General features: G+C 52.3%; 1 long non-coding RNA gene across 1 annotated transcript; it reads right to left on the bottom strand.

The window, feature by feature from the left end:
* Positions 1 to 12,058: 12,058 nt before the first annotated feature.
* Positions 12,059 to 13,691, bottom strand: LOC109495144. The gene is made up of 2 exons (XR_006592023.1): positions 12,869 to 13,691; positions 12,059 to 12,339 (listed from the first exon to the last, which is right to left on the bottom strand). It is a non-coding gene; the product is annotated as an uncharacterized LOC109495144 (long non-coding RNA).
* Between the last annotated feature and the right edge of the window lie 1,579 nt (positions 13,692 to 15,270).

Genomic DNA, 15,270 nt, shown 5'->3' with positions numbered 1-15,270 from the left:
TTCATTTTCTCTGTTTCATCATAAAAGAAAAAGATACAAATGCCCTGAAAATGTGACCATCAACTTTTATAGGCAGTATTTTTACCAGTTAAAAGGAAAATGAACAGCAAACATGAGGATTCGATTAACTTCCGTCTCTCTAGCTAAACGCTGTGTTTATCAGAGGAGGGCAGACATTTTTTGCAACCCAATTTACCATTGGATTACTGGGTTACTGACGGAGCAGTCAGATCCATCCTGTGCCGCCCAGTTAAAGTATCTGGGCTCACTGGGGCGCCTGGGGGGCTCAGTCAGTTGAGCATCCAACATCAGCTCAAGTCATGATCTCATAGTTCGTGAGTTTGAGCCCCACATCGGGCTCTGTGCTGACAGCTCGGGGCCTGGAGCCTGCTTCGGATTCTGTGTCTCCCTCTCTCTCTGCCCCTCCGCTGCTCATGCTCTGTCTCTCTGTCTCTCAAAAAGAAGTAAATGTAAAAAAAAAAAAAAAACAAAAAAAAAAACAAAAAAACAAAAACGAGTGAGAGAAGGGAGGGACAAATCCGACAGGCCAGCCTCCATAGAGCATTCCTTCCGCACCTACCTCTCACCATGGATGTCACTCAATCTCTGTTCCTTCTAGAGCTTTCCGTGAGGATTCCAGTGTCCCCACATATTTCTTTAGCCCAGAATTGATACTCTTTCCGAAAATCTATTCCGTTACTTAAGAACCGGGATATTTGGAAACAGAACTCGCTAGTCTATTGGTCAGAAGGCATTTAATCATGTTCTCCCTGCATCTTCCTTAATTTGATGCCCACAGGGAAGGAAGAGGTGTTGAGAATCCTGTATCGCTAAGTAAGACTTCAACTTGGTTTTCGGTAGCGACTTTGAAATATTCTGTGTAGTGTGTTCCAGATCAATAATAAAGTCAAAAACATTGCCGAAACCTTGACACCTTAAAACCTAACTGTCCCACGTGCAGATAGATAAATACGACATTCTTTGACATAAACCAACATGACGACCCTTCCACATGTCTGTTTTCGCATGTCTGTTTAACTCCGGCCTTTAGCAAAATGAAGTGTTAAACGTTTATTTTTCGCGCATTTACCTAGTTTTGAGATTTCCCTCATTTGACCAAGAAAGCAAGCCTCTTTGGTCTATATACTCTGGGTTCCTAAGAATGTTGGCTCGAGCCTTGACTGAACTTTCGATTGTGCTGAGCTGTCTAGATGGTGCATTCCTGGCTGTCAGGACGCAGCTTTGGCTCAGCCTAAAAATTCAAGGCTCCTGCTCAATTATGGCTCAGACCTTTTGATGACAGAAGAAGCATAAAGGGGTTTTGTTACTAATTTCTGCTGTTCAACATTTAAGGGCTTGTTTTTTCTCAGTATGCAGTACATTCTGAGTCTAGAGTGAGTAATGCTATTTGATAAAAAAACTTTGCTATTCGTTATGTCTATTCTTATGAACTGAAACAATCCGTAGAGATGCTTACATTTTTAAATGGCATGCACACATTGGACACTAATGATTCTTTCGCTGATGTAGAAATGCTTATATTCTAAAGCTTTTCCATCAGAAGTTCAAGGCCTAATTCCTCTCATGTAAGCAAGTCTTTTGAAAGTAAAAGACAATAGCTGGGTGTTGTATGGAAACCAATTTGACAATAAATTATATTTAAAAAAAAAAAAGTAAAAGACGATAAGAGGGTGCCCAGGTGGCTCAGTCGGTTAAGCGTCCGACTTCGGCTCAGGTCTTGATCTTGCGGTTCATGGGTTCGAGCCCCACGTCAGGCTGTGTGTGAATCAGAAGTCCTGGGAAGCCGGTGTAAGCAGTGTCCCCTGCGTGCTCTGGCCAGCAGAGGACAGCGGCCCGCCCAGCTCCTCGCCAGGACTAATGTTGCCGCCCTCGCTGTTCCAGGAGGGGGGCTCGCCCACCTGCTATCCGTACCAGGAGGGAGAGGCCTTCCCTCCAAGCCTTCGTGTCCCACTTCAGTGCGCCACGGTCTCCAGCCTCCCAGGAACCACTCAGCAGTGCCTTAGGACTAGATTCACGGGTCCTTGCCCAGGTGCCGAACACCGAGTCCCAGAGGAGAAGCCCTCTGTCAATAGCTCTCCTTAGCCGGCTTCTGTTCCATCGCCCACTGGGCCCGCATCCTCGAGTTCCGTGCCCGTACATGCCCTTCCGGCCCCTGGCAGTCCGCACTAGCCAGCTGCTTCAGCGCTTTGGGGGAATGATTCACTTTCTTTCCAAGCAGGACAGTAATTCTCTCCACAGGCCATGCTGATACTCGCCCCTGTGGTCTGATCGAGGAGCACTGAGTGCAAGTGACAGCAGATCTTGGGGGGACAGAGGTTAAATGGCCGCTCTTCTCTTCGAGAGAGGCCTCCAAACGATTTCCAGGTCAGGGAGCTGCCCTCTACGACGGCCATGAGCCACTTGCTAAGACCCAAGCATTCAGGGGGGCCTGGGGTGTCAAGGCTCCTGAGGGCATCCGCCCAGACGGGCCCATGTCCCATCCAGAGTCCCCTTCCTTCCTAATCAGGGCGTGGCTCGAGCCAAGGGGACTTTCCAGGCCTCTGAATATGGTCCACTTCCGGATCATGCCACCCGGGATCCCACCTTGGCCTGACTCTCGGCCTGTTCTTCTGCATGTGCCATAGGGCATCCTCATTGTCACGGCACCTCCAGTGGTGGCAGTTGGTCGACCAGAGCCTGCTGCTGTGTTCCTCACCCTAGTCCTGCCCCGGTTGGAGTTAGGTGACTGGCCCAGCAGCGTGCTGGAGTCTTACCACCGCACTCAACGTCAGCCCTGGGATCCCGTTGTCCTCCGGCTGGCATCCAGGTCCAGTAGTTGGCTTTCCCTAAGACAAGAGTTTTGGTTCAGGCAACTCACTTGGGAGGGGACCCCAGGAAGCACGGTGAGGGCGCGGGGGCACGAGGCGGGAAAGGGCGTGCTCACGTGCAGGGTGCCACGGTGCTCCGCCAAGCCCCATCCCTCTCCGGAGTGGGGGGTCAGGGCGTCACCCACCAGCTCCCTGCTTCTCGGGCTGCGCCTTGTTCCCGGGGCATCGACTCCCGGCACTTCTCGTGCCTGGGTTGAGCAGGCTCCGGTGTCCAAGAAAGGCCTCCAGGTGAAGAGACACGAAGAACCTTCCGCCAGTCACCTCCTGGCGAGGAGAAGTGGATGTGTGTGGGGCATTGACAGCATGTGGTTCCACGATGAACTGAGGAGACCGAAGGGTAGACGCCATGGATGTTCTATGCTGTCAGTCCTTCCTTATCAGAGGGCAAACTCACACCCTGCTCGGCCTCTTCAGCCCAGTGCGCTCACGTGGCCGGGCCACAGCTGCCTTTAAATAGTAACAGCTCTTGAGAGAAAGGATATCCCCAGACTGAGCACCAGACCAGACCTCCCCATTGGGACTCAAGCGTGAGGGCCCCTTATACGAGCTCAATCCCAATGTTTGTGAGACTGAACCTCCACTTTCTGCACAAGCATTGCTTAAGCCATGGAAACCCTTGGGTAGACTGTTCAAGATATTAGATGTTACCTATAAGTTTTCTAATACCAAAACTTCCCCCATACCGGTGACCAAACTTGTTGAAAACTCAGCCACGAGAAAAATCTTTCATACAGAGCATAATTCCCGTCCTTGTTAGGCCTGGATAAGTAGGAAATTATGTCTTTTATTTATTTCTCTTGCCTTATTGCACTGGCCGGGACCTCTAGTACAATGTTGAATAGAAGGCAACAGAGGCCATGCTTGCCTCGTTCCCCGCCTCCGGGGCAACACTCTAAATAACTTCATGAATAAGAACGTTTGCAATATTCCGTACTAGATTAGAGACATTCTTTTCTATTCCCAGTTTGCTAAGAGCATTGATACAAATTACAAATGGGTATTGAAGTTGGCCAGATGTCTTTTCTGCATCTATTGAGGTGATGGACTTTCTCTCTCTCTCTCCCTCTCCCTCTCTCTCTCTTCTGTTAATACTGCAAAGTACAGCACTTAATTTTCTGGTGTTCAGCTGTCCTCAGAGTCCTGCAACCATGTCACCTGGTCACTGTGATGGGTGCGGTAGGCACACTGGCACAGCAGCCCCTCGGGCAAGTTTGAACCACAGCTCATCTGAGTCCTAGCAGGACGTCTTTCGATTCTCCCAGTTGATGAGGGGAGAGGGGGTGCGAGGCTAGTGAGGAACTACTCTAAAGCCACCTCCCCCTCGCCTGCCCACCTCCCCTGGGAGGGTTCGGATGAGCTCACGATAGACCCACAAGATGAACTCAGTCTAGCAACGCGGCGTCCCCCAGCTCGTGTGGCGGCCATCCTGCCCCTTCAGACCCGAGGGAGAAGGACCCAGGGAGCCGGCACCTTTGCGTTGCCCTCTTCCTTTCACTGTCTACACTGCCTGAATCTAAATTGTATCTTCACTCTCTGACTCAGCCCCACCTTGGCTGCTGCTGCGTGCTTTGTAATCCCCTTCAGGATAAAGAAAGGACCATGACCCCAGCTGCTGACAATGTCACTGGTCCTCAGCTGTCCGCCCTTTGCAAATTGCCCAACTAAAGGGAACCACGTGGCCTGGGTTTACACGCCCGACAGGGCGACAGCATCCGACAGTGGTCAGTGCAAAAGCATAAAGGCCCGGCCCTCCCGCCCCCTTCAGAACACCCCTCCCTGGGTCAAGAGCCTTTCCACCGGGCCTGCCCGGGACCCTCCCCAACTGGGGTCCTGCACACCGACCTCTGTCTCAGTCTGCTTCCCGAGGGGCCCGGCCCGCAGCGGTCACAAGGCACTATCCTTTCATATCTTACTGGTTCCTATTAGTCGACATCTTATTTGGGGGGTGTGCATCCCTATTCCCATCAGAGACGGGTGTGGGATTTTCCTTCCTTGTAAAACAGCTGTTGTATTCAACAAAACCTTTGAACCCTTTGACCTGCGCTTATCTCGCTTTGTAACTAAAATCAGTGATCTGTTATCGGAGTTGGGCCCCGCCCCCCAAGGAGAGAACAGATAGAGAGAAGTGGGCGGGGTTGATAAGGCCCCCCTCCCCCCCCAGGGTCCCCCAGGACAGCTGCCCTGCTCACTCAGTAAAGGTCTTCCGGCCTGGCTGCGGCTGCTGACACGGTCCAGAGGCTTGAAGCGGCAGGTGCGAGGCTGGGGGCGCGGGGTCTGAAACGTGGGCTCTGCCGGGGGTGCCGTCTCGCAGGCGTGTCCTGGGTCGGGCTCCAAACAGCCAGCGCCGTCTGTTTCTCAGTCCCTTCGGTTTTATATTTTCTGCCTCCTGGCATTGTACATTCTTGCCACATGTTTTGAGATTCTAAAATCACATCTTTAGACCTGCCTCAGGGTCCACGGTGGGTATTGGCACTTTAGATAATTATTACGTCTTTTCTAGACAGAGCAACCACCTCCTTCTGCCCCCTTTTGGAGATAGAATTTACATACAAGAACATGCCCCCGTATTAAGGGCGCGGCTCGACGCGTCTGGACAAACGCGGAGACCCCGTGTATGCACCACCACAGTCAAGACATAGGCCATTCTCATCGACCCCCAAAAGTTGCTCGGCTTCCCGTACGGGGACCCTCCTGGGCCCTGGGCTCTGGGCCCCCCACGGATCTGCTCTCTCTCGTGATGGCTCAGATGGTATCGTACCATATGCTCTCTCTTATATCTGGCTCCTTCTGCTCTGCAACTCTTGCTGGTAGACCCATCACCTCTATCTCTGCCCCTGTCTTCACATCCCCTTGGACACTTGTCATCGGGGTTAGCGTCCTCCCTAACCAGGATGCTCTCCTCTCCAAACACCTAGTTACACCTGCAAAGGCTCTTTGCCAAGGGAGGTCACAGCCCTGGGTTCTGGGTGGACATTTTGGGGCGGGAGAGGGGGGGACGGCCATTCAGACCATGCGGTGTGTTGGAAAAGAAGGTGCTAGGGTAAAGGAACGACAGTAGAGTCGAATAAGGAAGAAAAAGAGAGCTGGGGATGTCGAGCGCAAGCTCAGTAGGCCGGCTCCCTCCTCGAGGGGTCGGTCCTGGCCGACGAGCACCCCCAGGCCGAGGGAAGAGCGGACAAGGGCCTGGGACAGGAGGGGTCCGACCTGTGGAAGGGCGGCAAGGAGCCACGGGGCTGGGTCATGCCGGCCTTGTGGGCGACAGGGAAGAGCTGAGACTTTCCTCGGAAGGAAACGTGGCACAGGTGAGCCTTGGAAGGAGAAAACCTGACCGGCCTGTGGCTGTGTTGAGAGCGGACATCCTCGGTCAAGACTGGGAGCAGGGGACAGCTTAGGAGTCATCCAGGTGAGAGCCTGGGGCTTCGATCGAGAGAGGAGCAGTGGACCCGGGAAGAGCGGTTGAGTCTGGGTGTTTTGAATCGAAGGCAAACTTGGAGCAAAGGTGCACGGATCCTAGTGTCCGGCTCAGGGTGCGTTCGTGGGGGAAACGCTTGGTTTAACCGGCACCCAGATGAAGGCTCACCCATTCTCTGCCCCGAGAGTCCTCCCGTGCCCCCGCCTCCGCCGTGGCCCCATCTCTGCCCAGAGGCCGCCACTCTCCTGACTTCCAGCACCCAAGGTTCCCGTGGCTGCTCTTGAACGTCACGTACACGGAGTCACCGCATGTATACCGTGCGTGCGCCACCCACACACCTGGAGCGTGGACGGTCCTTGTCACCCCAGCTGGTGTTTGCTCACGTGAACCTTCCACGGCTCACTCACCACCTGGCAGGTGCCAGGGAGGTGAAGTGCAGGAAGCCTGTCTGTGCCTCGCAGACATCCCGATGAGGACAATGGGGAGACGGCAGACGTCCGTCTAGACAGACGTCTGAGGCCCGACGGGGGCCGGAGAGACAGCGCGGGAGTCACAAGTGTGTAGATGGCTTGAAGCCACGAGATCGCTGCGCGGAAGAGGCGAGCGTGGGTGAGAAGCCGGGGCACTGCGAGATTGTCAGATCACAGAGAACAGAAAGACTCAGCAGAGGAGACCAGCAGCCACGGCAGGGACCCAGGAGCCCACGCCGGGGCCGTCCAGGAGGCCTCCGGGGAGATGCGCCCCAGGAAGCAGTCATCACCCCAGGCAGACACGGCAGAGAGGGCAAGAAGGGGATGCTGAGAGCCGACCTTGGCCTGAGCCACAAGGGGTCACGGGTGACCTGGAGAAGACAGTTCCGTTAGACTGGGGGAGGTAGGCCCGGTGCAGGTGACAGTGCGGTGCGTCCGGGGAGGAGAGAAACCTGGAGTATCGATGCCTCTTGAGGAGTCTTGCTGTCGAGGAGGTAATATAAAAACAAGAACAAACAGGGCAGAAGCCGGAGGGGGAAGCGGTAACAAGCAAAGGGACTGTGTGAGGGCCCGGTGTGGTTGGTCTTCTCCCCAGCAGAGCGCACGCCCGACATCGTTTTGTCGACTCTGAATGTATTTTAGCGAAAGTTGAAAAGGTGGGAAAAAGCGGGCAGAAGGGGCTCATTCACAGAGGAGCGCCCGGAACGGAGGGAAAAGGAAAACAGAGGGGGAATCTGTGTTTAAAACAACTTTTTAAAAAACATTTATTCATTTTTGAGAGAGAGAGACCGAGTGTGAGCGGGGGAGGAGCAGAGAGGGAGGGAGACACAGAATCGGAGGCAGGCTCCGGGCTCTGAGCTGTTCGACGCAGAGCCCGACGTGGGGCTCGAACTCATGAATCATGAGATCATGACCTGGGCCAAGGTCAGATGCTCAACCAGTGGAGCCACCCAGGCGCCCCAGGGGGTATCTGTGCTTTAAAGCTCCACAGATGGAGCACTGGGGTGGCTCAGTCAGCTGAGCATCTGACTCTTGAATTCGGCGCAGGTCATGATCCCAGGGTCCTGGAATCGAGTCCCGAGTCGGGCTCTGCATTTAGCATGGAGGCTGCTTGAGATTCATTCTCTCTCTCTCTCTCTCTCTCCACTGCCCCCCCCCGACCCCCACTTGCTCACACACTCTCTCTCTAAAAAATATATTTTTTTAATTAAAAAAAAAAAAGCTCCACAAATGATCCTGATGAGCAGCTAGGTTTAAGAACCAATGTGCTCTGGAGACTTTAACGTGCCCACGTCCCCCGCCCCAGGGGTCCCACGAGAGCATGTGGGTTTTGACTTAAGAGGCCTGGAGAGGGACCCACGGGTCTGCCTTTCTCACAGGCTCCCCGGGGGTGCCCCTGCTCGTCCACAGACCACGTTCTGAGTATCAACAGACCAAAGAAATCCAATATAATCTGAACTATTGAGCTTGTGAAATGAAGCATGTGTGTTTCCTGGCAGAGTGCGATTCGTAGGGCCACCTCCTGCTATGAAAGGAAAGCACAAGCACAAAACAACACAGCGGGACACAGGACAGGTCCTCAAGGGGTCACGGATCGGGACAGTGCGGCCCCAGGTCTGTTCTGGCCCTGGAAAATATTTTCACAATGCCCCGTCTGTTCTTCCTCAGCAGATCACGCCTTCTTGCTGGTCTCGGCTGTTTGTTCCCGGCACAAATATGTGGGGCGAAGACATAACCTTGGCCAACACCAACAGAAAGGACGGAGGGGCCTCTCCACCGCTCCCCGGGGCCCGGTGTTTACAGAGCACGCGGCTGCCTCTCCCAACGGGTGACCAGCCGAGTCGTCGTGGGGAGAGGCCGCCACGTGTTCCCATAAACTCGTTTCTGCATCTGTTTTCTCTGGCCTGAAAAATCCCGTCGGTTCCACTCAGGCCTTTCCTAAAGGACGCCCACTTGGTGGTGTTCACGCAAATTAGCTACTCTAGACACGGAAAGTCAGCAATTAATTTACAGACGATCCCTCCGGGTTACTCTGTTGAAGGCCCTGTCCTTTGGAAGTGGTCATACGGACAAAGGGACCCCCGGGTGCTAAATTCCTTGTTTCCTCTAACCTTGCTCCGCGTCCCTCCAGGCTCTGCGTTTTCAACAGTATACACTCTAAAGTGTACGAATTCACACCGTTCACGTCGGCATTTCCCTGCGTCACGGCTAGGCGGGGAGGGGGAGAGAAAAACAGTCTTGAATGACCCCCAGTGAAACAATGTGACAAATCCTGAGCGCAGGCCGTTCTGCAATTAAAACGATTGGCCCGGTCTCTCCGGAAAGTCTGTGTCGTGAAAATAAAAAGGTGGGGAGGCCGTCCTAAAAGCAGCTGTATGCGTTAACAACTAAACGCGATGTCTGAACCCTGTCCAGCTCCTGGGTGGCGAAAAAAAAATGGCATTTGGGGTCAACTCCCTGAAATTGTCACTTCGCATGCTTCGACCCAGTCTGAAGTTACCTCCTCAGCACATTTCAACTCTTGTCACGCCAAGTTGCCGGCCCAGGATTTAACTTTTACCTTTTTACTTTTTCAAAATCCCATGCAGTAAACATTCCTCGGCAGTGAGATCTTTGGCGTGGATTCAGGGCTCGCCATGATGTCCTGGCATCGTGATGCATCTTGACACACATTTTTCTTTCTTTTAACCCCTACACAGGATTCGTTAGGCTGCGTGAATCTGTCTGTAGTGGGAAATGCTGAGCTCTTAGTACTTTAAATACTGCTCTGCCTCAATTTCTCCCTCTCCTTCTTCTAGAATACTAAGGAGGCATAGGTTACTACTTCATTGTTCTACATATCTTAACCTTTCTCGTAGTCTTTTAACCTCTTTGTCTCTCTGAGCAGGGTTCCAGAAAATTCTTTCTGACATACCTTCGAGTTCAGCGCATGTCTCCCTGATTGCGTCTCACCCGCTTTTTTTTTTTTTAGTATATGAAATTTATTGTCAAATGGGTTTCCATACAACACCCAGTGCTCATCCCAAAAGGTGCCCTCCTCAATACCCATCGCCCACCCTCCCCTCCCTCCCACCCCCCATCAACCCTCAGTTTGTTCTCAGTTTTTAAGAGTCTCTTATGCTTTGGCTCTCTCCCACTCTAACCTCTTTTTTTTTTTTTCCTTCCCCTCCCCCATGGGTTTCTGTTAAGTTTCTCAAGATCCACATAAGAGTGAAACCATATGGTATCTGTCTTTCTCTGTATGGCTTATTTCACTTAGCATCACACTCTCCAATTCCATCCGTGTTGCTACAAAGGGCCATATTTCATTCTTTCTCATTGCCACGTAGTACTCCATTGTGTATATAAACCACAATTTCTTTATCCATTCATCAGTTGATGGACATTTAGGCTCTTTCCATAATTTGCTATTGTTGAGAGTGCTGCTATAAACATTGGGGTCCAAGTGCCCCTATGCATCAGTACTCCTGTATCCCTTAGGTAAATTCCTAGCAGTGCTATTGCTGGGTCATAGGGTAGGTCTATTTTTAATTTTCTGAGGAGCCTCCACACTGCTTTCCAGAGCGGCTGCACCAATTTGCATTCCCACCAACAGTGCAAGAGGGTTCCCGTTTCTCCACATCCTCTCCAGCATCTATAGTCTCCTGATTTGTTCATTTTGGCCACTCTGGGGCGAGGTGATATCTGAGTGTGGTTTTGATTTGTATTTCCCTGATAAGGAGCGACGCTGAACACATCTTTTCATGTGCCTGTTGGCCATCCGGATGTCTTCTTTAGAGAAGTGTCTATTCATGTTTTCTGCCCATTTCTTCACTGGGTTATTTGTTTTTCGGGTGTGGAGTTTGGTGAGCTCTTTATAGATTTTGGATACTAGCCCTTTGTCCGATAGGTCATTTGCAAATATCTTTTCCCATTCTGTCAGTTGCCTTTTAGTTTACTTGATTGTTTCCTTTGCTGTGCAGAAGCTTTTTATCTTCATAAGGTCCCAGTAATTCGTTTTTGCTTTTAATTCCCTTGCCTTTGGGGATTCTCACCCACTTTTAAACCCATCCACCGGGTTTCCGGCGTCTCATTTTAATGGCATTTTTCGTTTCAGAAGTTCCACTTGGTTTTTATTCCAATGATCTGTATCATTTTCCATTCTCTGCTCACTTTCTATTTTCCGCTTTGACAATCCATCATGGACAGACAAGGGCCGAAATCTCTCTCCTGACGGTAGACCTGTCAGTTTCTCCCTGTGGCCCTACCAAGTTTTGCTTCCCGTTTTTTGAAGCTAGTTGATTCACTGTATTCAACTTTGAAAATGTCACATGTTGCCAGTGATAGATGTCCTTTCTGTCACTCATAACACTTTTTGGTTTCGAGTCTGTTTTGTCTGATGCAACCCAGCTCTCCGTGACTTTCTTTTGAATAATGTGTTCCCGGTATCTCCCCTTCACCCATTTACTGTAAGTTTCTCTGTTATGTGTAGTGTGTGTCTTATAAATGAACTTTTTACTCCTGTCTTTCACCCGGTCCATTTACTCCATTTATATTTACGATAATTACGGACGCATTTGGACTTCTTTCCCCATTTTACTTCTTGCTTGCCATTTGTTCTGAATTGGTACTAACGCTCCCCCTCCCCCGTTGTTTTGTTTTGTTTTTGTTTGTTGGTTCGTTTGTTTTTTACTTTCACCAGACCACGCGAGAATATAAAGCAACCAGAAGTCCAGGCTGCTGTAGAGTTTTGACACATACACACGAATCGGCAGCAACCATTCTAAGATTCATCTACCCAAGTTAAAAATACACACGCCCATGGGGCGCCTGGGTGGCGCAGTCGGTTAAGCGTCCGACTTGAGCCAGGTCACGATCTCGCGGTCCGTGAGTTCGAGCCCCGCGTCGGGCTCTGGGCTGATGGCTCGGAGCCTGGAGCCTGCTTCCAATTCTGTGTCTCCCTCTCTCTCTCTCTGCCCCTCCCCCGTTCATGCTCTGTCTCTCTCTGTCCCCCCAAAAAAATAAATAAACGTTGAAAAAAAATTAAAAAAAAAATACGCTTCTGTTTCAGCAAATCCACCCACAGAAACACTTGTCCACACACCCGTAGGACACACATACCTGAATGCCCAACAGCCTTCTTTGTAAGAGCCAAATCCAAAAATAATCCAAATGTGGATGAGTGATCTGCAGTTACAATCATACAGAAAATACAACTGAGTGGCCAGGAAAAAAAAAAAAGGAATTAAGCACAGCTACACATACCAACTTGGAGGAAACTGAAAATAATAATGTGATGTGAAAAGAAATCAAACACCGAAGAATAGCCACTATATTTTTTCCTGATACAAAGTTTAAACCCAGACAAAACAGAACTGGAGTCGGATTCACGCCCGGGGCGTAAAACCGTACAGGAAAGCAAGACAGTGTCAGCACGGGGTCACTTCTGCAGGGAGGGCGCGGGTGCGACGCGCAGGGTCGGTGAAGGGACCGCTGGGGCGCTGGCCATCCCTTTCTTGACCTGGGTGAGACGGTCATTTCTGAGCCGCGTATCTTCGCGTGCAGTTGTCTGAATGGGTATTATATTTCGCTGTGAAAAGAGGGAAAAAAGGAATATCGTTCATCAGTAGCTCTTTTTTCTTTTTTAATGTTTATTTATTTTTGAGACAGAAAGAGACAGAGCATGAATGGGGAAGGGTCAGAGAGAGGGAGACACAGAATCGGAAATAGGCTCCAGGCTCTGAGCTGTCAGCACAGAGCCCGACGCGGGGCTCGAACTCACGGACCGCGAGATCGTGACCTGAGCCGAAGTCGGGACGCTCAACCGACTGAGCCACCCAGGCACCCCAGTAGCCCCAGGGGCTGGCTGCGCTGAGAGTCCAGGGGTCGAGCCCAGGAGCTCCCTTTGCAGCCAGGAAAGGCTCAGGTCTCATGGGAATTCCTGCCTCTTCAACACTACTCGCACACACACAAGCACACACACGCACTCCCCCCCCCCCCCACATAGAGGCATGTGCACACACATACACATGCATGCACACGCTCAGCCCAGAGGCAGGGGCTCCCCCAGATCTCGAGGTGCGTGTCTCTGTGCCGCCCCAGGGACAACGAGCAGGTACCTTGGGCAGCAGGGAGGGGGCGCCGTCCCATCCAGAGCCGTGCCTCCAGTCCCCAAGCCGAGCGGGCTCCTGGCACGCCATAAGCGAGCCATAAAAGCTCGAATGTCTGAAGAAACTTCCTGAAATGTGGGCGCCCGGGCTGTCGATTATGGACTGACACCGAAGTGCCCAGATTCTGTGGCAGCCTTTTCACGTATCAGCGAACCTTTACTGAGACTCAAGCACGCACCTGGGCTGGGGAGAAAACGGTGGGTAAGACGTGACCCAGCCACGGAGCAGAGGGGACACGTATCTTGCGTTCTTCGTGACAGGGCCACGCGGAGAGCATTAGAAACCAGATGTGCGCCCCAGGCTGGGAGCAGGAAAGAGAGAGCAACAGAGTCTGGCCAGGGCTGGGGTGCTGGGCTTCCCAGAAACGGTAGTGTTCCATCTGGGTCAGGAAGCAGGGGGAGGCTTCTCCCAGGTCAAGAAGAGAGAAGGTGTTCCTGGTCGAGGGAACTGCCCACGGGTATAAAAAAGCACATTATATTCCAGAAGGTGAAAAGTCTAGTTTCTCTGGAACCTAGGTGAGCAAGGATCAAATTCCTCTTGGCCCCATTAAAAAATAAATTCCTCAGGGCCTTACAGAACAGGCTGAGGAGTTTGGACTTTATCTCGTGGGGAACCGGGGACTGGTGGGGGGTAAGTAACAGCATTATCGCTGGGGTGAGCACATGGTTGAAAGTGGCCTGGCTGCGATCGGTGGGGTAAGAATCTGGAATCCTGGAAATCTGTGACCACACCTATGCAACTGAGTCAGGACCGCCCCTTCCTTCTCCACCCTCTTCCCTGAGCCAGATAATTCTGGTAGGCTGGCCTTCTAGCCTTCTGAAGCCGCGTCCTCATTGACACGTGGCAGGCTAAGACGGGACAGGTCCTCTGGTCAGAGGGGAAGATTTCTTCCAATCTGGCAGGGAGCACTGGGGAGCACTCAGGGCAGGGCTTCACCAAGCCTAGAACCTTGTTGCCCTGGGGCACTTGAACTCGCTCTCCGTGACACAGAGGTTGCCCCCCCAGCCCCAAGGCCCTATGGGGTGCTGGAGCCAGGTCCCACGGGCTTGCGAGTGCCAGCTGGTACCTTTTCCAGAATTTTGTGAGCTGATTTTTTTTTTTTTAAGTTTACTTATTTTTGAGACAGGGACAGAGACAGAGTGCGAGCAGGGGAGGGGCAGAGAGAGAGAGAGGGAGACACAGAATCCGAAGCAGGCTCCAGGCCCGGAGCTGTCAGCACAGAGCCCGACCCGGGGCTCGAACCCACGGACTGCGAGACCGTGAGCTGATTGCCAAACAGAACCCTTGTCGGGGTGCCCGGGTGGCTCAGTTGGTTAAGCATCTGACTCTTGATCTTGGCTCAGGTCATGATCTCACGGTTTGTGGGTTCGAGCCCCACGTCGGGCTCTGCACTGAAGCCAGGGAGCCTGCCTGGGCCTCTCTCTCTGTCTCTTTCTCCAAATAAATAAATAAACATTAAAAAAAAAGCACAGGGGCGCCTGGGTGGCGCAGTCGGTTAAGTGTCCGACTTCAGCCAGGTCACGATCTCGCGGTCCGTGAGTTCGAGCCCCGCGTCAGGCTCTGGGCTGATGGCTCAGAGCCTGGAGCCTGTTTCCAATTCTGTGTCTCCCTCTCTCTCTGCCCCTCCCCTGTTCATGCTCTGTCTCTCTCTGTCCCAAAAATAAACGTTGAAAAAAAAAATTAAAAAAAAAAAAAAAAGCACAGAGCCATTATTAAAACTTAAGTTATATAAACTACAGTTAAATGGATCTAAAAGAGAAATAACAAATACTCAACCCCCCCCCCCGCTTCCTAATGATCTACTGCCCCTCCATCATGCCGTTGAGGCCATGTGCACCGCGTGTGGAGAATTGGAGAGCCCTCCAACAGTGTGCTCCTGCACGTCCCCGCGAAGCGCCACGTTCAGCGGCCCCCCCGTGGGAAGCCTGGAATCGGCCCCGGTGGGAGTATTGACAACAGCGAGATCGGCGAGGGCCGCAAGCCAGGGTTCGCAGAGAGCTGGGTGTGAAGCATTTGCCATCGCTACATCACTAACCTCCACCCCCCCCTTCGCTGGCTCCCATGAAAGCACACCCCGCCCCCCTCAGGCCTGTTCTTCACCCTTCTAGCAACACAACTACTCTTGGCAGATTAGCTCACAGGTGGGTGTCAGGAAGGTGTGGGGACCCTGGCGGGAGTCCTGAGCGTCCGCCCCTGAAGAGTCACTCAGTCCTGCTGTGGGGCATCTCCCCTTGCTTCCCACAAACCCCACCCAGGACCTCACACCCCGGACGGCCTCCCGGGGCGTCTGGCAGCGTGAGTGCCCGAGCCCTGGAAGCGGGAAATGGCAGAGGGGCTTTGCCTGGTCGAGC

This window comes from Felis catus, chromosome A2 (genome assembly GCF_018350175.1).
Source record: "Felis catus isolate Fca126 chromosome A2, F.catus_Fca126_mat1.0, whole genome shotgun sequence".
Lineage (NCBI taxonomy): Eukaryota > Metazoa > Chordata > Mammalia > Carnivora > Felidae > Felis > Felis catus.
The sequence above is the reverse complement of the archived record's forward strand: the minus strand, read 5'-3'. Positions and strand labels throughout refer to the sequence as shown.